Source organism: Neofelis nebulosa, chromosome 2, assembly GCF_028018385.1.
Source record: "Neofelis nebulosa isolate mNeoNeb1 chromosome 2, mNeoNeb1.pri, whole genome shotgun sequence".
In the NCBI taxonomy this organism is placed as follows: domain Eukaryota; kingdom Metazoa; phylum Chordata; class Mammalia; order Carnivora; family Felidae; genus Neofelis; species Neofelis nebulosa.
In genome coordinates, this window is record NC_080783.1 from 14,560,632 (window position 1) to 14,583,703 (window position 23,072).

General features: G+C 41.9%; 1 protein-coding gene across 3 annotated transcripts in view; it reads left to right on the forward strand.

Annotated features, from left to right (window-relative positions):
• Positions 1 to 23,072, forward strand: part of AP1S3 (adaptor related protein complex 1 subunit sigma 3) — a 61,174-nt gene that overhangs the window by 20,479 nt on the left and 17,623 nt on the right. The window lies entirely within an intron of this gene.

Here is a 23,072-nt window from a genome sequence, read left to right on the forward strand (position 1 = left end):
AATAAAAAATTTTAGATCATTAGAAATGGAGCCCAAATTTAAGCCATAAGAAAAGGATAAGGTACTTCTGGAAAGAATATTGCAGTGAGTGGATCTGTAAGAGAGGAATCTTTAATGGTTTATTATAAATAATGGCTGTCTAATTTATTGGGCATTTTCTATTCATCACAAAGTATTTGTGGAGTGTTTTCTGCATAGTAGTTTTTTGGTAAGTGGAACAGCAGATCTTTGCATTTAGGTAAGTAGACATTACTTCATGTGCTATTTCTTTTTTTTTTAATGTTTATTTATTTTTGAGAGAGAGAGAGAGAGAGAATGAGAGGGGGAGGGATAGAGACAGAGGGAGACACAGAATCCGAAGCAGGCTCTAGGCTCTGAGCTGTCAGCACAGAGCCCAACGCAGGGCTTGAACCATAAACCTTGAGATCATGACCTGAGCCTAAATCGGACACTCAACCGACTGAACCACACAGGCGCCCCTTTCATGTGCTATTTCAAGAAAGGAAATAACAATGCTTCCTTGAGCCAGCTGCAAACTTAAGAGTAGTGTATTTCAAAAACTACAAAAGAGAGGAGTTGGGATGGGGTCAGGTATCATTTATTTTCCCTCTGTCATGTATAAGCCACGTAGTCTAAATTTTCACTGCCCCAGCTGCATTTCACTTTGGTCAAAAGACAGCTGTGTCCTGGAATTTAAAACACACACACACACACACACACACACACACACACACACACAACGGTGTTTGTGGTCACGGTTGATGATCCTGAATCATCAGCTTATTAGTGATGCAACTTTGGGCAGTGGCCTCTCCTCTAGAATTGAGTTTCTATTAGACTGTATCCAATAGTCTATTCAGCTTTAGCATTTTGTGAACTCTATGCGATTTTTTAGCGCATATACAAATTTTAAAACATCTTGCTCTTGACTCTTGATCCATCTAACTCTTTTCTCATTTCGCAATCAAGAAAGTTCTTGAAGATTGCTTTTGAGTTAAATGTAGGAAACCCAGTGGACTCAGGTAATAGCCCAGACCTGAGAAGAGGTATGGTCAAAGATGTAAAAGCATCTTGGTGTTAGAAGGATTCTCAGTGTTGTTAGAGAAACATTTTCGTGAAAACCCCTCTTGAGCCCCCTTGATGCTAGTGCTGATGGGATCCATTATTAACTCCCTCTTGAGTCCCGTGGCGGGTGGGCCCTGCCACTTTTCTGCCATTCAGACGACACCTGGAAAATTCATAAGCAAAACATGAAGGGATGGACGGTGACAAAATCTTGGCTCTCCATTCCGAAAATACTGGCTTGGAAATTGAAACAATTTTTTTTTTTCCAGGGAAACAGAAAAATGAAATGGCTACCTCTAATGAGTGGTTTTAAGAAAATTCTTTTATTTCCTACTTAGCTAAATTTTCACATGTCCTTAGAGGCTTCCGTTGTGCTGGCTGTACAACGGTCATTCACACAATCTAGGTACATGCTAGACAGCACGGCCCAGTGTACTTTTGTGTTGTCAAGATATTTCCTTTGGCTGTAACTTTTTTTTTCTGACAGTTGATCATCTCATTTTCTGGGAAGGGTAACGTTGAATGTCCTGGAAGAAGAGATACTTGGTTTCCAGTTGAAAAGTTAAATGTTCATCAACTAAATGTTACGTCCCCATGGCGATTACTCCATGATAGTCTCTCTCTCTCTCTCTCTCTCTCTCTCTCTCTCTGTCTCTCCGTCTCTCTTTTTTAAAACATTTCTTTATTTTTGAGAGACACAGAGAGACAGAGAATTGAGCAGGAGAGAGAGAGGGAGACACAGACTCTGAAGCAGGCTCCGGGCTCTGAGCTGTCAGCACAGAACCTGACGTGGAACTTGAACCCGCAAACTGAAAGCATGACCTGAGCTGAAGCTGGACACCCAACCGACTGAGCCACCCAGGTGCCTCTACTCCAAGATAGTCTTGTTGGTAAATGCACTAAGGGAAATTTTCTTTGACTATATGTGATGGATTCTTCTTTTTTTTTTTAACTGTAAAATTTATAGGAAGAAAAATTCATAGTGTTCTCATGTTGCTTTCTCATCTGTTGTCCTAGGCTTATCCAAGAAGATTGGCACCAAATATACTTGTAGGCTGATTAGTAGATCAACATCCCCTAGAAGAAATTAATTTATCTTCTCTCCCACAGACACAATTCTGCCATTAAAATGTGAAGCAATGATTGATTTAGACATAATTATATAATAATAACCCATCAATATTATACTAAACATTAATCTTCTAAATCCTCACAGCTCTATTGTGAGTTAACCAAATAATTACATTTTACACGCTACCTTTTCTCTTTTGTATTACGGAACTACTATTGAGTGAATTACTGCTTCATCACCTACCTACAAGAGCAGATCTGCCATAATCATTCATTCATTCAAAAAGTATTATTTGAGGGCCTACTATGTGCCAGCCACTGTTCTGGAAGCTTGGGATACATCAATAAACAAAAGACAACATGACTACCTCATTGGGCATATATTGTATGATGTGTATTGAGTATAATAAAATAATAAAGTAAAATATTAAGTCACAAGTACTTTGAAAAATAATGGAGTAAGACTGGAAGATTAGGAGTATTGGGCCAGGCCAGTGATGGGATAGTACGTTTCATGTAGAGTGGTCAGGGTGGCTTTACTGAGAAGTAGATTTTTGTACGGATTTGATGGAAGTGAGGGAGTGACCCATGAAGATATGTGGGGGCAGAATGTGCTGGGCGGGGGGTACAGCTAGTGCCCTGAGGTAGGGTGTGCCAGCGTGGCTAAGGATAGGGCGAGTTAGGGGACAAGTGGCTGGTGACGTCAGAGGTAGAGAGGGCCTCATTGAGTAGGGCCATGTAGGTCACAGTGAAAACTTGGCTGTTTCTCGGAGAGAACATGTTGAGCAAGGGAGTGGCCTGTCCTACGATTGTAGTCGGGGTGCTTTATTAAGAACAGATGGTAAGGGAGCAGTGGATGAAGTCATTGTTATGACCTGGCTAATGAAGTCTCTTAAAACTTCACCAGCCTGTTAAAATGTATTGAAAAGAAAATGTTGAGTATTCTAAGGAAATGCAGCTGTATGGTTTTCCAGTGCTAATATTAGCCTGGTGCATTCTGGTTGATTGACCATCAGAGTACGAAAATTGAGGGCTCGTTTTTGGTCTGCCTTTTAATGAAAAGCTGAGCTATTTAAAAGTGGAAATTGTACATCATGCAACTTTGTAATGTAAATGTGATTGAAAAGAGTCCTTCCTTCTGCAGTGTTTCGGGGGGCCTATGGAATAACCAGAAGAAAAAACCCGCCCCTCACTTCCATGTAGTATTAGATTAAATTCTCCGTAATAGCCTAGATGTTCAAATGTATCCAAAGGGAGGGGGGTGCACAGCGGAGGGAGCAGAGACTTCATCCCATCTTGGGTATCCGGGGCCTTTGGGGTGGTGTTGGCTCGAAGCTGCCAGTGAAGTCATCGCAGCAAGATAGGGGTCTCCGAATCCTTGGAGCTCAGTTCTAACTATGTCACCTCCCTGTGTTCTGGGGTCTTACTTGCCTCCGAGAAGAATTTATATTACCGATTTTTTCACTTTTTAATGAGGGGAATGCTTACAAATACTCGGTGGGCCGTTTCTTGACCTAAAGCCCACATCAGTAAAGCCGTATTTTCTTGGGCAGGTGTGTTGGGCAGGGGTGGGGGTGTGTGTGGCAGAGTCCTTGCTCCGATGTCCCTGAATAACAGCTCTGCCTCCAGCTGCCCAGCACCCCAGGAAGCCCCTTCCCTTGTTAGAGTCGCTCCTGCGTTCTGTGTTTCCCTAGCAATCTTCACTTCAATTTTTAAAACTTAAAAATTTGGAAAAAGCAGAAATACAAAGGGGGAAATGCGAGCGAAGCTTGCAATGTTGTTTATACAATTACTTTTTCATTCAAATATAAAAAAATAAAGATGAACAATATCTGATATTATTGGCTCCCCCCCAAAAGCTCAGGTACAGCCTCAATCACGTGGATATAAATGAATACACATATGTTCTAAATACTGAAAGTGTAAGTCAACTTCCTTTTTTTTTTATTAAAAATTTTTTAATGCTTTATTGATTTTTGAGAGACACAGAGAGAGAGAGCAGAGTGCAAGCTGGGGAGGGGCAGAGAGAGAGGGAGACACTGAGTCTGAAGCAGGCTCCTGGCTCTGAACTGTGAGCACAGAGCCTGACACGGGGCTTGAACTCACGAACCATGAGATCATGACCTGAGCTGAAGTCAGATGCATAACCGACTAAAAGTCAACTTTCAAAAGTAAGATACGTAAAAGGGAGAATCTAAAATGATGTAAAACGATATGCAGCAAAAAGATATAAAACGCAGGTAAATGATGTGATATAAAAATAATCAGCCAAGTGATATAAAATATCTAGGTAAAATGATATAAAATAATGCTTTGTTTATATCAGAAACTGAAATGTGACTGTGAATTTTACAAAGCGTGCATTTCACTTTACTGGGGTGATTACCAGGAGGGGTTATTTGGGTTTGGCACATTTAGTAATGAAAGCATGTGGTCATTTGGAACCTGTCTGGTTTCTTTTTAACTTGGCAAGCATGCCTGCTGGAGAGCCATGAAGTTTTTTCTAGTGTTTGTAACCAAGTCTGTCTGTGTTTTTGTTTTTCTAGAAGTTAGTTTGACATTCTTTCTCTCTCTCCAGCCTTTACTTGGAACAGTACCAATTCTCCTGTAACATTTGTGATTCGGTCCTTGATCAATCATTGTTAGAAATGGAGGTTTCTGGTGTACTCAGACTAGGGAAGGCACAGAAGGTGCCTTCAGATTTAATCTCAGAATCATCATCATTTGCAAAAGTTCTGAAAAACATTATAACTAAATTATGTATGCTGCTTGGGCAAAAAGCATAAGGCAAAAGGGAAGAAAAAAACAACAACTTCAACTCATCCAAACTTGCAAACAGCCTAGGTTAAGGATCAGCTGGCAAGATCAGACTACATTTTTTTAATGTTTTAATTTTTATTTTTTTATTGTTAAAGTTTTTATTTAAATTCTAGTTAACATAATATTAGTTTATATATTATTATTATATATTTATTATATTTATATATTATTTTATACTTATAAAATATATATTTATATATAAATATATATATTATAAACTATATATATTTATAGTTTATATATTATATTATATATTTATTATATTTATATAATATTATTATATAATATTATTAACATAATATTAGTGTAATATTAGTTTTGGGAGTAGAATTTAGTGATTCATCGCTTACATATAACACGCAGTGCTCATCATAGCAAGTGCCCTCCTTAGTGCCGTCACCCATCTAACCCATCCCCCCCCACCTCCCTCCAGCACTTCTCAGTTTGTTCTCTATCCTTCAGAGTCTCTCTTCGGGTTTGCCCCTCTCTCTCTTTTTTTCTTTTCCCTATGTTCATCTGTTTTGTTTCTTAAATTCCACGAGTGAAATCGTATGGTGTTTGTCTTTCTCTGACTTATTTTGCTTAGCATGATACACTCCAGCTCCATCCACATTATGGCAAAAGGCAAGATTTCATTCTTTTTGATGGCTGGGTAATATTCCCAAGTAGAAGAAGGGAGCTGTAATTCTGACCTACAACAAGGTATTAGCATATACTTGTTAAAGTAACTTACAACGGTGCCGGATACACACCTGAAGCTTCTCGTAGATCACTTACTTGGCGGAATAAACTTTGAGACCAAATGCTTTTGTCCTGATTTTAGCAATGTATGTTGGAAACGTAATGGTAGAGAACAAAACCGTCCGGAAGCATTTCTGGAAATTGCTCGTAAACACGTGTTAAAGCTGTAGTGGTCACAATTGCCTTCTTCTTAAGCCCGCTGACAGGTGTCCAAGGCTTCTGTTCAATGCTGGCCTTTTCTTTGCTGGGCCATTCAGAGGCAAGTCCTTTCAGTGGTGGTTTTTCCTTGACTGTTTTCTCCTGGGTTCTTTTTACGTGACTTAACATTTGACATGCATTTCAAGCCTATATAATTTCAGGAGTTAGCGATTTCCAACTAACCAGCACCAGAGTGCCCATTCCTGCAGTGCTGCTGCAAAATTAAGTCTTCTAAGATGCAGTATTGAAGATGGATGTACAAACACAAGTTGCAGATTTTACCATTAATATCCTTACTTTAAAAAACTTCTGTTTGTTTCATTTGATCCAGAAGATCCTGGTCTTTTCTGTCATCCCATAGTTTGGAATCAGTGGGCCGGGAAACTGGAAGAAAGGGAATTATGGCATTGGCAAAGCGGGCATGTTCACTTGAGCGTGCATTGTGATGTTAATTAGTGCTTACACCTCCGAGTGGGCAGCTCAGATCCACAGCCACTAATTTGGAGCATTTGGGACATGTGCTCAGCCCCCATCCGACGGCTGTTCTGTCACGCTTAAGCCACGGATGGGACCTAAATTTAAGTGTGTGAACGTAGACATCGATTGGGAGGCTCTAACTTTACCTGGCTCTCATTGCAATAGTTTTTAGTTGTTTTGTTTGTTGTTTTTATTTTCTTTAAATGTTTATTTATTCTGAGGGAGAGTGCACCCGCACATGCATGAGCGGGGGAGGGGCAGAGAGAGGGAGAGAATCCCAAGCAGCACGGAGCCCCACTGGGGGCTTGATCTCCTGAACCCAGAGATCATGGCCTGAGCCGAAATCAAGAGTCCAGATGCTGAACGACTGAGCCACCCAGGCGCCCCTGTTTTGTTTTTAAAGGCTGTTGTTCAGCCTATAGGAAAGGGAGATGCAGAATAGGGTGGGTCACAATTCAGCATTCTATTTGAACTTGAATAATGACAGCCTTGCATCCCACGTTGCTTCTGTCCAGTCCTCCTTTCAAAGGCCAAGAAAATTATATCTGTTATTAAATACCTTTTGGAGCTTTCTGTCATCATGGCTCCTCTCTCTTGTTTTAGTTACGTCAACTTTCCCACATGTTTTCTGAATTCAGGCACACAATTTTCACCCCAGTGGTAATAAGTGACCTGCCACCCTGGGACTTGCAAGAGCAATTTTCTTTAAGTACACAATATGGCTGGACCCATCACCTTTACCCTCACGCTAGGTGCCATGCTGTTAGGATAAAACCAATTAATTGTTGCACAAAGCGAAAAGCACTTACATACGGAATTCTGAGAGGTGATATTTAGTAACACTAAAACGCATCATGAAATTGGCGCATTATAAACCTGATGGCATCTAATTTTTGTATGCCATTTTGGCTCCTCTTGACTCATCTTGGAGATAAATGAAAAAACCTACTGGCTACATTTGACTTTGAATAAAGCTTTGGCTTTCTGAAAGAGGAAGATCTCTACCTGAGTTTGTGATCTCTCTGAGGCTAGATCTTAGAGTTGGGGTGAGTTGTCCACACCGAGCACGAGTGACTTACAAGAAGAAAGAAGAAACTTGACGGCTGGTAGATGTATTGGTTCACAGTTGATATCATTGCAGTTTCAAGTTGCTTTAAGCAGGGTTCAGGCAGTCATAGAAGAACATTGCCTTCTAGTGACAAATGTGCTTCAGTATCATATTGACTTAAAAGTGGTGAAGCCAGCCCAGTTGGTGCCCACGGATGTGTACTTGCTGTCTTCAGGGAGGCGATGTTGTAGAACCATTTAAGGGGTGAACTCTAGAATCAAGCCCAGCTCTGGAGTCTTCTAGCTGATGGACCTGGAGCTAGGCACTTCACTTTTTGGGGGGCCCCAGTTCCCTTATCAGTAAATGGGGGTAATAACAACATGCTGACAAGGATGAAATGAGGTGCTGCATGGAAAGTGCTTGGTGTGGTTACAACCACATGTTCCCACGTGTCAACCATCGTAAATAGGTTTCTCGTGTTAGCATGAGACTTGCTTGCTTGTCACTATTTGCACAAATAGAAAAAAATGAAGAAGAGTAAAAATTTTAGCTTTGCTGGAAACCCAAAGGGGTTGAATGCATCGAGTGCAAACAGCCTTGGGAGGGGAGACAGGAGATCATTTTAACTCTGCTGCTCAGTAGCTACCCAACTGAGGGTCCAGCCCCCTAGCTCTCTGGGTCTGCATTTCCTCATCTTCAGAGGAGAAGATTTGCCCCAGCCCAGCTCTGTTGTCCTTGCTAACGTCAGCATTTCGTGCGTCCAGGAATGCGTGATTATTTCATTTAAAATACCTCACTGTGGTAGACACTGAATAAATATTTGCAACGTTGAGTGGAATCTGCCAACTTTGTCTCTGGAATGTAGATGATGCGGTTTTAGGATAGGCATTATAATGGCGTAGAAAACAGCAGTCGTGCTTTTTGAGATTAAAAAAGAAGACATAAAATTCAAAGCCACAGACAAGCTGCTGTAATCAAGTACCACAGACTGAGGGGCCTACACAAGAGAAATTTATCACCTCAAAGTTCTGGAGGCTAGAAGTCCAAAGATCAAGGTTTCTGCAGAGCTGGTTCCTTCTGGGGGCCCAGAGAGAATCTGTCCTACACTTCTCTCCTAGCTTCTGGGGGGTTGCTGGCCATCCTTGGCACTCTTGGTCTCTGCTGTATCACTCCCACCTCTGCTTCCATCCCCCCCCCCCCCCCCCCCCCCCGGCATGCTCTTTGTGTGCGTGCCTGTGTCCAAATCCCCCCTCCCCCCCCCCCGCCGCCTTTTTTAGAATGGTGCTTATCATATTGGAGAAGAGGCTCACCCTCTTCAATACGACCTCATCTTAACTCGTTACATCTGCAGTGACCAAGATCACATTCTGAGCTACTGGGGGTCAGGACCTCCACATATGAATTTTGGGGTGATGCAGTCTACCCCCAATAGGTTACTTGTTCCGTCTTCTAATGCTGCTCCCCAGCCAGCCATCCTTCCATCCTTCCCCCCAGTAAACACTACTGCTCAGTACAGGTGGGTGGATACCAACCAGACAGTCTTATGAGGAATTTTCTTCACAGAAGGATCTTTAAAGTCCTACATAAATGGTCCCCAGCTAGTTCTCAGCAGTGAATCCTTTAATTTGCGGCTGACTGGTGACTTTTGTTTCTATCTCATTCTTTTTGCCTTTTCTCTGGCTGTCCCTCTAATTCTGCTCTTCCTCTTTCCTCCTCATCCCGTTCGCCTTCTTCACCGAGCATGTCACTTGTCATAAGCAGACCATTCTGCCACCAGATGGTGTGCAAGGATTGTGAAAAGAATCGAAAGATGTTGGCCAACGTGGCCGCTTTTCAATATTTTATTTCCAGGAAAAGGCTAGCACTGCCAGCCCCAAATGAGATTCTGAGATTGTGTAGATTTGACTTTCCATATAAATTTCATCTTCTTTTATTGTGGAGACAGAAACCAGAACTGGAAATCTTGCAGAAAATTTGATGAATTAAGTTCATAAGAGATTCTGATTCAGAATGGATTTGACAGTATTATTAGGCTGGGATGTGGGAGCGAGACTGTCGGGTCGGAGGGCCACCTCCTCAAACAGATAGATTCAGAAATCTCAAGAAAAGGGAAATCGATTGAGGGCACGCATGCTATTCGTGACTTGAGCTGTCCCCTCATTCAACAGTGTCACATGAGGCCTGCAGCCTGAATGCCATTCGAGACTGCAGCCACTCACAGTCTGCTTTGCTCAGCTTATATAGTGTTTTCTTAGAATTATTATTATTAATTGCCAATGTTAAAATAATCACGGTATTTTCCACAATCACCCAGATTTCGGGCTTCTTTTGGAAAAGAGAAAATCTGAAGACCCAGTGAGACTGGCTCCTAGTTTTTCTTGGCAGTGCTTTCGTATGGCTGAGTTATGCCTGTCCCTTTCGTCGGAATGTGTGATTTCCAGTTTCACTCTGTTTCCTCCACCCCCTCTTATGTTACCCTGAACCTTTACCTTTGTTTAAAATGTTACCTGCCTCTGCCCAGCCCTTGAAAGGTATTTGAATATGTGACCCTGCTCTCCTGTTCCCTAGGTGAAGACACGGGGCCTGGAGAGGGGAACTGATGGCTGACTCAGTGCCACACGGTTCTTGCTAACCCAGGCTGCCCCTGTGACTACCTGGCACAGAGGAGCCCTGCCTTTCAAACAAAGAGCTAGGAGAGAAGGCAAACACTAATAATTAAAACATGAATCGCCAGGGGCCCCTGGGTGGCTCGGTCAGTTGAGCATCTGACTTCGGCTCAGGTCACGATCTCACAGTTCGTGGGTTCGAGCCCCGTGTCGGGCTCTGTGCTGACAGCTGGGACCCCGGAGCCTGCTTCGGATTCTGTGTCTGCCTCTCTCTCTGTCCCTCCCCTGCTCACGCTTTGTCTCTCAAAAAATAAAATTAAAAATGTTAAAAAAAGGTTTTTTTTTTACAACATGGGCTGCCATCACTCGGGTGTAGAAAAGGAAACTGGAGACACACACACACACACACACACGAAGAAATGGGGAACCCTAAAGTAAACACCTCACAGAGAACTTGGAGAGAATGGGTAGATACACGATCAGAAGACCATCGGTCTCCAGAAAGAAAGGAGCTCTGAAGGATTTACATGCAAGTTTGGGCAGTCTTTGGGGCAGACTCATGATTAAGCATTAGGCAGGTTAATTAAGGAGACTAGGTAGCAAGTCAGCTAGAAACTGGATGGTTTATCATGACGCCAGGAATCAGCAGAATGCCTTTGTGGGTGCCTGGCAGAGACTCTCCATATCAACGCGGGGACCGAGGAGGGAAAACAGACGGGGTAGCAGTGATTCTAAAGGAGGGAGCAGAGAATTTTTGGCCCCAGTGAAAACCAATGGCAGTATCAGCGGGTAGAGCTGACTCCTGGGTGATTTATGGCAATAGCAAGACTTATTGAGAGTTTACTCTGTGCTAGACTCTGCACTGGGCTTGATACGTGTGTTATCGTTGCAGCCCCTGGAGGCTCGGCCTGGTGATAAATGCCCTTAATCAAATTTGGGCTGGCCAAGCGGTAAACGCACAGCATACGTAGGATGTGATCCGCAACAGTGGCTGAGACACATGGTTTTGGTTGGAAGACAGGTCACAAGTTTTATTTATTTATTTTTTAGATGTTCACTTATTTTTGAGAGAGGGAGAGAGAGAGGGGGAGGGGATGAGTGAGGGAGGGGCAGAGAGAGAGGGGGAGAGAGGATCTGAAGCGGGCTCTGTGCTGACAGCCGAGAGCCCCGTGCGGGGCTCGAACCCACGACCACGAGATCATGACTTGAGCCAAAGTCAGACGCTCAATGACCAAGCCACCCAGGTGCCCCAACAAGTTTTAAAGAAGTAAAATTTTGGGGTGCCCAGGTAGCTCAGTCGGTTAAGTGTCTGATGCTTGATTTCGACTCAGGTCAAGATCTCGTGGTTTGTGAGATCGAACCCCATGTTGGGCTCCGTGCTCTCAGCACGGATTCTCTGCCTGGGATTCTCTCTCTCCCTCTCTCTCTGCTACTCCCCCACTTGCATGCATGCGGTCTCTCTTTCTCTCTCTCTCTCTAAATAAATAAATATACTTAAAAAAAAGTACAGTTTTAATTTCTAGCATGTAACAAATTTCCAAAGGGTCACTAAGCTGGAGGACTGACAGATTGTCAGTGAACCTTTATCCTGAAAGCACGATGTAGCTTTTGGGAAAGCGTAGTCTAGCAAATCTTATTGCCACTCAGGGTGTGCTGGTAAAATCTGTAAAAAGGGCACCTCACTAAAGTGCTAAGCAAATGACCTTTGTGGAGAGAGAGAGAGAAGATTGCTGGGCTTCCAGAAGAGGGAGCTGTGTGTGGCTAGAGCCCTTTTGAGGAGGGGAACGCATGGGGCTGGTAAAGAAACCGTGGATGTCCCGTCCCACCTTCCAGAAGCCCCTCTGATGCTTCAGAGGCGGCAGCTCTGAAGGAATGAGTGCCCAGACCCGTTGTGTGTAACGTGGTTATAATCGATCTAGAACAGTAGCTGGATCTCTCTGTTTGTGGATGCTGTTAAGCTCTTTGGACCAGAGGACTACTAAACCAGTCGGGAAAAGCTGCCAGAACTCCTGGAAGGTACAAATCCTAGACGCATGTATTGCATCTGGAGAAGAGTGATTCCAGTTGTAAACTTATGATGCCCCATGAAACCCCAGGCTTTTAAAAGGTCCGCTCGAGAAAACCATAATGTTCTCTAAGCCTTAAGAAAACTCAGTTCTCAGGATATTACTACAGGACTAGTTGCCATTTCTCAAAATCCAACAGTCCCACCGATAGGTATTGAGTCCCTGTTATGGGCACAGAATGGAACTGGACATAATTCGGGAAGAAACCTGCCAACTGATCTTTTCTCCTTGCTTTCTTACTGTGTCCAGTGGTTTACTTTCTTTTTCTATTTGTTCTAAGGGCAGAGTCACACCCACGGCCGAGTGAGGCATTTCCCTCCATTTTACTTGCTGTTTTAGTTTGTCTGCATTAAGAAAAAAGACGTTTGAGTTCACTCCTACTCCAAAGAGGGCATCTTCCTGTTGTCACAAGCGGACTTAGTTATTTGACCTTATGCTGCTCCTATCAAAAGTCGGCTTTCTCACTGTTTGCGATATCATGGTTGCTACACCCAGAGATCCACTCCAAATGGCTGCTTCTCATATTTGGGGAAAAGAAAATTTTTTTTTAGTTTTCATTTTTTAAAATAATTTTATTTTTTAAAATTTATATCCAAATTAGTTAGCATCTAGTGCAACAATGATTCCAGGAGTAGATTCCCCAGTGCCCCTTCCCCATTTGGCCCATCCCCCCTCCCACGACCCCTCCAGCAACCCTCAGTTTGTTCTCCATATGTTTGAGTCTCTTCTGTTTTGTCCCCCTCCCTGTTTTTATATTATTTTTGTTTGCTTTCCCTTATGTTCATCTGTTTTGTCTCTTAAAGTCCTCATAGGAGTGAAGACATGTGATTTTTGTCTTTCTCTGGCTGACTGATTTCACTTAGCATAATACCCTCCAGTTTCATCCGCGTAGTTGCAAATGGCAAGGTTTCATTCTTTTTGATTGCCGAGTGACACTCCATTGTATGTATATCCCACATCTTCTTGATCCATTCATCCACCCATGGACATTTGGGCTCTTTCCATCCTTTGGCTATTGTTGCTAGTGCTGCTATAAACATGGGGGTGCATGTATCCCTTCGAAACAGCACACCTGTCTCCCACGGATAAATTCCTAGTAGTGCAATTGCTGGGGTGTAGGGTAGTTCTATTTTTAGTTTTTTGAGGAACCTCCATACTGTTTTCCAGAGTGGCTGCACCAGCTTGCATTCCCATGGGGGAAAAAAATATTTGTATGTGAGTATTCTTTCTGGTACCCCGCATTCTCTAAGAGCTTAAAATATTAATGCTGAATAAAGGGCTATTTTTATGTTAACATTCCCTTACTGACTAGCCTCACATAAAAATATTTTTTCCTTATGTTTTTACCTTCAGTGGACAACCTTTTCACTAGGCTCAGTGTCTTTGTATTTGTCTCCCCCTCCATTTCCTCCTCTTCCTCCTCCTTCTCCTCCTGTCCCTCTTTTAGCCACAACCAATAGCAAGAAATGTACTTTACACGACTACTCAGTATAAGTATACACAATAGGAACAAGTTTCTTGAACCACATACCTTTAAGATATGTGGTTGCTCTGCTATGTTCTGTTCTGTCCTTTTTCATTAAAAATATGCTGATTGGGAACAAACAATCCTAAAGACCCCACAAGCAACCACAAAAGACCCCAAATAGCCAAAGTAATGTCAAAAAGGAAACCAAAACTGGAATTATCACGGTCCTGGACCTTAACCAGTACTACAAAGCTGTAATCATCAAGACAGTATGGTATTGGCACAAAAACAGACACGTAGGCCGGTGGAATAGAATAGAGAACCTGGAATTGGACCCACAAATGTATGGCCAACTCATCTTTGACAAAGTAGGACAGAGTATCCAGTGGAAAAAAAAGACAGTCTCTTTAGCAAATGGTGCTGGGAGAACTGGACAGCGACATGCAGAAGAATGAAACCGGACCACTTTCTTACACCAGACACAAAAATAAACTCAAAATTGATGAAAGGCCTAAGTGTGAGACAGGAAACCATCAAAACCCAGAGGAGAAAACAGGCAACAAACAACCTCTTTGACCTCAGCCGCAGCAATTTCTTGCCTGACATGTCTCCTAAGGCAAGGGAAACAAAAGCAAAAATGAACTATTGGGACCTCATCAAGATCAAAAGCTTCTGTACAGCAAAGGAAACAAGCAACAAAAGTAAAAGGCAACCGATGGAATGGGAGAAGTTATTTGCAAATGACATCGTATAAAGGGTTAGTATCCAAAATCTATAAAGAACTTACCAAACTCAACACCTGAAAAACAAATAATCCAGTGAAGAAATGGGCATTAGACATGAATAGTCACTTCTCCAAAGAAGACCTCCAGATGGTGAACAGACACATGAAAAGATGCTCAACATCACGCATCATCAGGGGAAATACAAATCAAAACCACAGTGAGATGCCACCTCACACTGGTCAGAGTGGCTAAAGTGAACAACTTAGGAAACAACAGATGCTGGCGAGGATGTGGACAAATGGGAACCCTCTTGCACTGTTGGTGGGAATGCAAACTGGTGCAGTCGCTCTGGAAAACAGTCTGGAGGTTCCTAAAAAAATTAAAAATAGATCTACCGTATGACCCAGCAATAGCACTACCAGGAATTTATCCAAAGGATACAGGAGTGCCGATTCATTGGGGCATATGTACCCCAATGTTTATAGCAGCACTTTCAACAATAGCCAAAGTTTGGAAAGGGTCCAAATGTCCACCAACTGATGAATGGATAAAGAAGATGTGGTTTATATATACAATGGAATATTACTCGGCAATGAGAAAGAATGAAATCTGGCCATTTGCAACAGTGTGGATGGAACTGGAAGCTATTATGCTAAGTGAAATAAGTCACTCAGAGAAAGACAGATATCATATGTTTTCACTCATATGTGGAATTTGAGAAACTTAACAGAAGACCATGGCGGAAGGGAAGGGGGGGGGGGAAGAGTTCAAACAAAGATGGAGGCAAACCTTTGTATTAAGAGACTCTTAAATACAGAGAACAAACTGAGGGTTGATGAGGGGGGCAGGGGGAATGGGAAAATGGGTGACGGGCCTTGAGGAGGACATTTGTTGGGGTGAGCACTGGGTGTTGTATGTGAAGAATCATGGGAATATATTCCCAAAGCCAAGGGCACACTGTATACACTGTATGTTAGCTAACTTGCCGATAATTACATTTAACATACATACATACATACATACATACATACATAAAACAAATGCTGATTGTGGTCCATTGAGTTTGTTAGCCTGTCGTAAAAGCAATACTCTCATTCATGTGAGTAAAGCCTAACCTGTAGGTCCACTTTTGCTCCCTCTCCCTTTCTTCATTTCGTTGTCAGAATTAAATAGCATTGTTTTGAAATTAGAGAAAAATAGCTATCAGGGCCCCCCATGTCAGTATGGCAACAATGATCATTTTGCATATTCCTTCCCTACCTCCCTTGTCCTTATGCTTGTATAGTTGTGTGGCCAGGACACCAGCTGTGAGCCCCACTTGTCTGATTACATAGTACTGCAGGGTCTCTTGAGTAGAGTACGGTCTCCTTGAGGTATAGTTGTATTTGTTGCAAGCACCTTGACATTTACGTAGTGTTTGGCCGCCAGATAGAATGCTGACTGATTTTTATTGAATTTGCTAATATTCTTTTCATTATGCATTTTTTTTCTAATTATAAAATCACGCGTATGAATTTGGGAAATTCCAGGCGAGTACAAAGTAGAAAACAGCATTTAGAATTCCACTCTTCCAGGATAAACACTATGAACCATTTAGTGTCTTTATATAATTTCTATGTGAGTATAGTTTGAGATTGTTGCTATAATACTTCATGTACTATCTTATATTCCTTTTTTAAGCTTGACATTGTACTATAGACAGTCTCACTTACTGAAATCATTTAACAAATACCACTTAAAAATTTCTCTATTATTGCTAATATAGGTAGTTTATAGTTGTATTTGTTTTGTATGTATGTGTGTGTTTCTATAAAGAACTACAGTAAGCATTAGGGCTTAAATACTTATCTGCATTTTAAGGCACATCCTTAATATAGATTTAAACAGCAGGCTTATTGGGCCAGAAGGTATGGGCACTTTCTGGACTCTTGACACTGACTGCTGAGTCCAGGTTGGGATTCCAGAGTGGACCACTGTGTTTTTATTTTTTTTTGGTAATGTTTATTTATTTTTGAGAGAGAGAAAGGTGGTGGGGGGAGGGGGAGCGGCAGAGACAGGGAGACACAGAATCCAAAAGCAGGCTCCGGGCCCTGAGCTGTCAGCACAGAGCCCCACGCGGGGCTCGAACCCACGAACTGTGAGATCATGACCTGAGCTGAAGTTGGACACTTAACCGACTGAGCTACCCAGGTGCCCTGAGGATCACTGTTTTTTTTTTTTTTTTAAACATGAGAGGGAACTTGGAATTACTCAATATCTACGTGTAATGTGTCTCAGAAGGGAGGGCCAGTGTCAGAATGACGGATCCACACTCCTGAAGACATCGGTGAGGGTTGAAAGCCAGGGCAGAAGATGATGTCGTGTCCTCTGACCCAGGGAGAAAATAAGTTGGCAGGGGTGGGGGGTGACCGAGTTTGTGCATGTGAGTATACAGGTGTGTTGGGGGCGGGAGAGCTAAGGAAACCCTGCAGAATGGTTTTTATCCTCTCGACTTTTATCTTCCCAGAGTCAGGGAGTAATTGTGGAAGTAGGGAATAGGAGGGGCATTACGGTAACTTGCAATAACCCCCTTGAGAAATGGAAGGGGGAGTTGCCTAGCAACCCTTTATATGAAGAGGTGGATGGAGAGTTCCCAAATAACACTGGGGAGTTCACTGAGCCGGACCTTCATACATCTAAAGTAGTACCAGTCTGCAAAGTCCTCTGATTTTTCTATGATCGGGAGTGCCTGATGCTTCAGCAGGGAAGCAGAGAAGAGAGTGGATGAGCTGATCTGGGCTAGGAGTTTGTAGAGTGGCTGCCGAAGTTGGGAATGAGGCTAAGGAGGCAAGGACTCTAGCAATAGTGTTGTTTAAGTGAGGCATCATGGGATACAGGGCACCAGAGGGCCTATCAAGTTTATGGAATGGGAGGAAAGGAGCGTATTCTGTGTATTTATATTTGCAGCTCAGATCCTGAAATACAGGCTAGCCTGGGGTAACGGTGTTGGAGGTAGGAAGAGGCTCCTGGAGACCTCTCTCCTTAGAAGCTAGTTTTGCGTCTACTCCATGGGTTCAGGTCAGGAGCAGGGAGATTTGAAGACATTAAGAACTAAAGCTGCTATCGGATGCTTTCGCCTTTTATCTTCGACTAGAAGGAAAATGCTAACAGTGGCTCAGAACAGCAGACTAAATAGTTCGGTGCTGGTCTGCTTGGCGCATCCTTAAAAGGCCAAATGGTGCCTCCCTGGACATACTTCAGAAATAAAATTAAGAAAGTGCCCAGAGCAGTTTGCATTCTGGGTCAAAGTGAGAAATTCGGGCTATCTTCCATCAGGTCGAGGATTATACTAGTGGACATTCTGAGGACTGGGCATTCTTGGATTAACTTGACATGTTTGGATTTAAAGGATCGTTTGGGACAGAACCAGACCCCTCAGAAGGGCTTCTGGGGTAGGGATGAGAGATCTTGGTGAAGCAAAATGGCCACCTGCCAAGGTATTTGGGCCAAATGTAGGAAGTCAACGTTGCTCAACACACTTCATTGGATTGTGTGGTTATTTCTGGAGTTGGCGTTTTCCGAAAGAGTATTATCAGTCAGCCTCTCCATTACTCTTTTTGTCTCAGCAATATTATGGAAGGGGAATGTCTGGGTATTGTATTCTGAAGTCAGATGAAGTTTGTTTATGACATTAACTGAAATGTAAGTTGGCTCTTTGTAAATATTGGAAAAAAGCCTTCCAGCTGCTCTTTTTCCTGCTCTCAAGCTAATGCTAATCAATGAAGGTATTTGATTAACCTCTTGAAGCCTATTATTCAAATAGGCCTTGAATGACTAGACTGATAAATTGGACAAAATTAATTGCGGGAGGTGACGAACTCTTGTGCGTCACCACAGTTCATACAGCTCATTCTGCCGGTTCTCTCAAGCGAGACCATTAACTCTGGGGTGTGATAGACACCAGACACCGCAACACAAGCCATGTTTCATTTCAGAGCAGAACTTGAGAGGACTAAATCTCTCAACACTGCCTTATGCAGTGCAATTATGGGATAAACTTGAATCAATTTGTTGCTTCTTTTGAATTTGGAACGCATTTCTGTATTTTATACGGGCTTTATAGATGTGTGTATCACGTTCCTAATCATCCTTCTCTTTGAACTCATGGTTAGAGTAAGGAGTTGCTCTTTGTTCATTGTCCTACATCGGTGATCCTTGTTTAAGAAGGCCGGCAGGGGCTCCTGGGTGGCATTCGACTCAAGTTATTTAATGTTTATTTATTTTTGAAGGAGAAAGAGACAGAGTGTGAGCGGGGGAGGGACAGAGAGAGAGGGAGACACAGCATCCAGAATCCGAAGCAGGCTCTGGACTCTGAGCTGTCAGCACAGAGCCCATCACGGGGTTTGAACTCACAAACTGTGAGGTTATGATCTGAGCCAAAGTTGGATGCTCAACCGACTGAGCTACCTAGGCGCCCCGCATCTGACTCTTGATTTCAGCTCGGGTCATGATCTCATAGTCATGAGATCGAGCCCTGAGTTGGGCTCTGCTGGGCACGGAGCCTGTTTGAGATTCTCTCTTTCTCTCTCTCCCTTTGCCCCTCCTCCGCTCATATTCTCTCTCTCTCTCTCTCTCTCTCTCTCTCTTCCTCTCTCAAAGATAAAACAAAGGCAGGCACCCAATCTTGAGAGAATGTTGCAACGTAGAAGAACTAGAAGGGAATCCACAATTAAACTCAGACCTAGTGCCAGCCTCTCACTGGAACTTTGGACATAGATCTGAGTGCCCCCAGTTAAAAGTAACATTTAGCCTATGGAGAAATCTTGGAGGAATCACAAGAGTGATTTCGAGATCTGCAAGTAGAACCAATATGAAGACAACATGAAACCAGGCTTATTTCTTCTGGAAGGAAAAAGATTTATGGTAGACCAAAAGGCATCTTCAAATATGTGAAGGGTTAGCTATTACTCCTGGGATAGTGTGATATTGTGTTTTAATATACTCTCTGGATAAAAATCAGGGAAAATTGGTGTAAATGGTAACAGATGGGAGGAAAAGAATTTTCTGACGGGAAATGCAAAGAGAACACTAACAAAACGTGTGGATTTCATTTCTCTAGTGAAGGTCTGACCATTTTCTAGACATTGGATTGAATAGATTTTTCCATTGGTGGTGACCCACAGCTGAGTCTTGTTCTCAAGATGCTGAGGTTTTATGATTCTGTCACCATTCAACTTTGCCCTTTTAGAATGTCACTTTTACTATGATCTCTTCTTGGAAGTAAAAATATCTTTTCTCAGGTTAATTCTTAGAAAACGGTAACGGTGTTCCATTATGGAGTTATTTATACCTGTGTTGATAGAAAAGGCTGTGTTCGGGGCGCCTGGGTGGCTCAGTCGGTTGAGCGTCTGACTTGGGCTCAAGTCATGATCTCTCAGTCCGTGAGTTCAAGCCCCGCGTCGGGCTCTGTGCTGACAGCTCAGAGCCTGGAGCCTGCTTCAGATTCTGTGTCTCCCTCTCTCTCTGACCCTCCCCCATTCATGCTCTGTCTCTGTCTCAAAAATAAATAAACATTAAAAAAATTAAAAAAAAAAAGAAAAGGCCGTGTTCTCAACAGATATTTAACACTCCAGACTGAGGGTGACTTTTTTTTTTTTTTAATTCAAATCCAAGTTAGGTAACATATAGTGTAATAATGATTTCAGGAATAGAATTTAGTGACACGTCACTTACGTATAACACTCAGTGCTCATCCCAACAAGTGCCCTTCTTAATGTACATCGCCCATTTAGCCCATCCTCCCACCCAACATCCTGAGGATGATTTTTCTTAAAGTTGCTAGATGAGGAGGGCTTTTAAATTTGCTTTCTCCTCACTTGTGATGTCGTGGCCCTCAAGTCCTTGTTTTCAGAGATGTGTTCTTTGTAAGACAGAATATAACCTTATTAAGAAGACCTCAAATTCTATAGGCTGGGGTCTGGGGAAAGAGCCTGGTTTCTTTTGGTCCTCAGATATCACCACCTAGTGAGTTTTTATGACTTATGCCCTGACATTCAGAGCCAAACCCCTTCAATAAAAGAAGGTGAATATTTTATTTATAAAAATTCTTTAAAATTATAAGAATTTTGGTTTCTAGTATATATTATTCTTCCCTCCCTGACACAATTAACCTCCACAATGAATTTTATCAAAAAAGGATAAAGCAAAAAACATGATAAATTATGATTCTAAACTTCTTCTCATGCAGTACATGAGAAAACGTCATCTCCCATCAGATGAAGATTATGTACCATGTGACAATTTCCAGGAAGCATAGTGACTATACCTCCAAGGTAGCAAAGTAAATTTCTACATGTTATGGTGTTTTCTAGTTATTTAAAACTTTTAAAATTCATTGAAATGTGGGCATTTATCTAAAATGCAGACTTTGAAACTTCACTGAAAATCAAGATTGGGTTGCTTCCTAACGTGGTCAACACACTAAACTGTTAACAGTCTATTGTGGTGACAAAGACAATTGTTACATGAGATGGTTGATTCTAAAGCTCTCAGCCAAGTTACCCACAAAGTGGAGTAAAGAGCTTATATGTAAGACTTAGTTTGAGTGGCACTTGGGTGGTTCAGTTGGCTGAGCATCTGACTCTTGATTTTGGCTCAGGTCATGATCTCTTGGTTCATGGGATTGAGCCCCCTGTTGGGTTCTGCACTGACAATGTGGAGCCTGCTTGGGATTCTCTCTCTCTCTCTCTCTCTCTCTCTCTCTCTCTCTCTCTCTCTCCCCCTCTGCCACTCACACTCTCTATGTCTCTCAAAATAAATAAATAAGCTTAAAAAAACCAAACAAACTTAGTTTGATCTTCAACAAAGGTGCCAAGAACACACAATGGGAAAAGGACAATCTCTCGATAAGTGATGCTGGGAAAACTGGTTACCCATGTGGAAAAGAATGAAATTGGACCTTATCTCACTCCATTTTAAAAAATCAACTCATGTTGTATGGAAAACAATTTGACAATAAATTATATTTAATATAAAAAAAATCAACTCAAAATGGATTAAGACTTAAATGTTAAGATCTAAAACTGTAAAACTACTAGAAGAAAGCATAGAGAGAAAGCTTCATGACATTGATCTGAGCAGTGATATTTTGGATATTGACCCGAAAGCAAGGGCAACAAAAGCAAAAATAGACAAATGAGGTTACATTAAACTAAATAGCTTTTTCACCGCAAAGCAAACAATCAACAGAATGAAGAGACAGCCGAGGACTGGAAGAAAATATTTGGAAACCATATATCTGTTAACAGGTTAATATCCAAAAAATATAAGAAACTGAAGCCAATAGCAAGAAAATAAATATCCTGATTTAAAAATGGGCAAAGGACTTGAACAGATACTTCTTCAAAGAAGATACACAGATGGCTAACAGGTATATGAAAAGATGCTCAACATCATTAATCATCAGGGAAATACAAATCAAAACCACAAGAGGAGATCACCCCACACTGATTAGAATGACTGTTCTCAAGAAAACAAAAGATAACAGTGTTGGTGAAAATGTGGAGAAAAGGTAACCCTTGTACACTGTTGGTGGGAATGCAAACTGGTGTAGCCATTATGGAAAACAGTATGGAGGTTCCTCAAAGAATTAAAAATAGAACTACTGTATGATCCAGCAATCTCACTTCTGGGTATATTTCCAAAGGAAATTAAGTCGGTATCTTAAAGGGATACCTGCAGTCCAAGTTCATGGCAACATTATTCACAACAACCAAGACATGGAAGCAACCTAAGCGTCCATTGATAGATGAATGGATAAAGAAAATGTGGTATATATGTGTGTGTTTATGTGTGTTTGTGTGGGAGGGTGGGTAATAATAGAATATTTTCAGTTATAAAAAAAAGAAAGAAATCCTGTCATTTGTGATATCTTGGATGAACCTTGCTCAATGAAATAAGCCAGGCATAGAAGTAGAAATACTGCATGATCTCACTTACATGTGAAATCTAAAAAGTTAAACTCATAGAGGCGTATAGACTAGAACAGTGGTCACCAGGGGTGGGGAAACGGAGGAAACGAGATGTTGGTTGAAGAGTACAAAGTTGCAGCTGTAAGATGAGCAAGTCTAGAGATCTGCTCTTCATGATGACGACGATAGTTAATAATGCTGGACTGAATACTGGGAGTTTGCTAAGGGAGTAGATTTCAGGGTCTGTCATCATACACACAAAATGGTAACCATGTGAGGAGGTGAAATGTTGATTAGCTGGACTATAGTAATCACTTCACTATAGACATGGATATAAAATCATGTACACCTTAAATATATACAATTTTTATTAAAAAAAAAAGACAATGTTGTCCCTTTCTTTCTTTCTCACTCTTATCCTCCTTCCCTTCTCTCCCTTTTTTTTTTCTCTACTATCATTACATTGCTGTAGTTGTGATGGGCAACTGGGGTGTAATTTTTAGAGCAACCTCTTCTGCCATTTTTTAACACTTTGTTTTTGGCTTGGGAAGGAAGATTTTGTTGTTTTCTCAAAAGAGTTACATGCTTCCTCAGTATCTTTTTCTCCGTGTAATAAATTTATGACTCCAGAAGCGAGTACTTTTTACAAATCCTATCTTTCCCCACGAATATAAATAAGCCATGTTTTTAATGTCCCCATTTCTTTATTCTTTAATGGGTTAAATGTAATTTGCAGATGAGATCGTTTTCACGCTGGTGAGAATTTTTTCATTTGTTCATAACTAGCATCCTTTGTAAGCCCTGCCATTTAATTTCCAGTGTCCATGTAGAATGACGT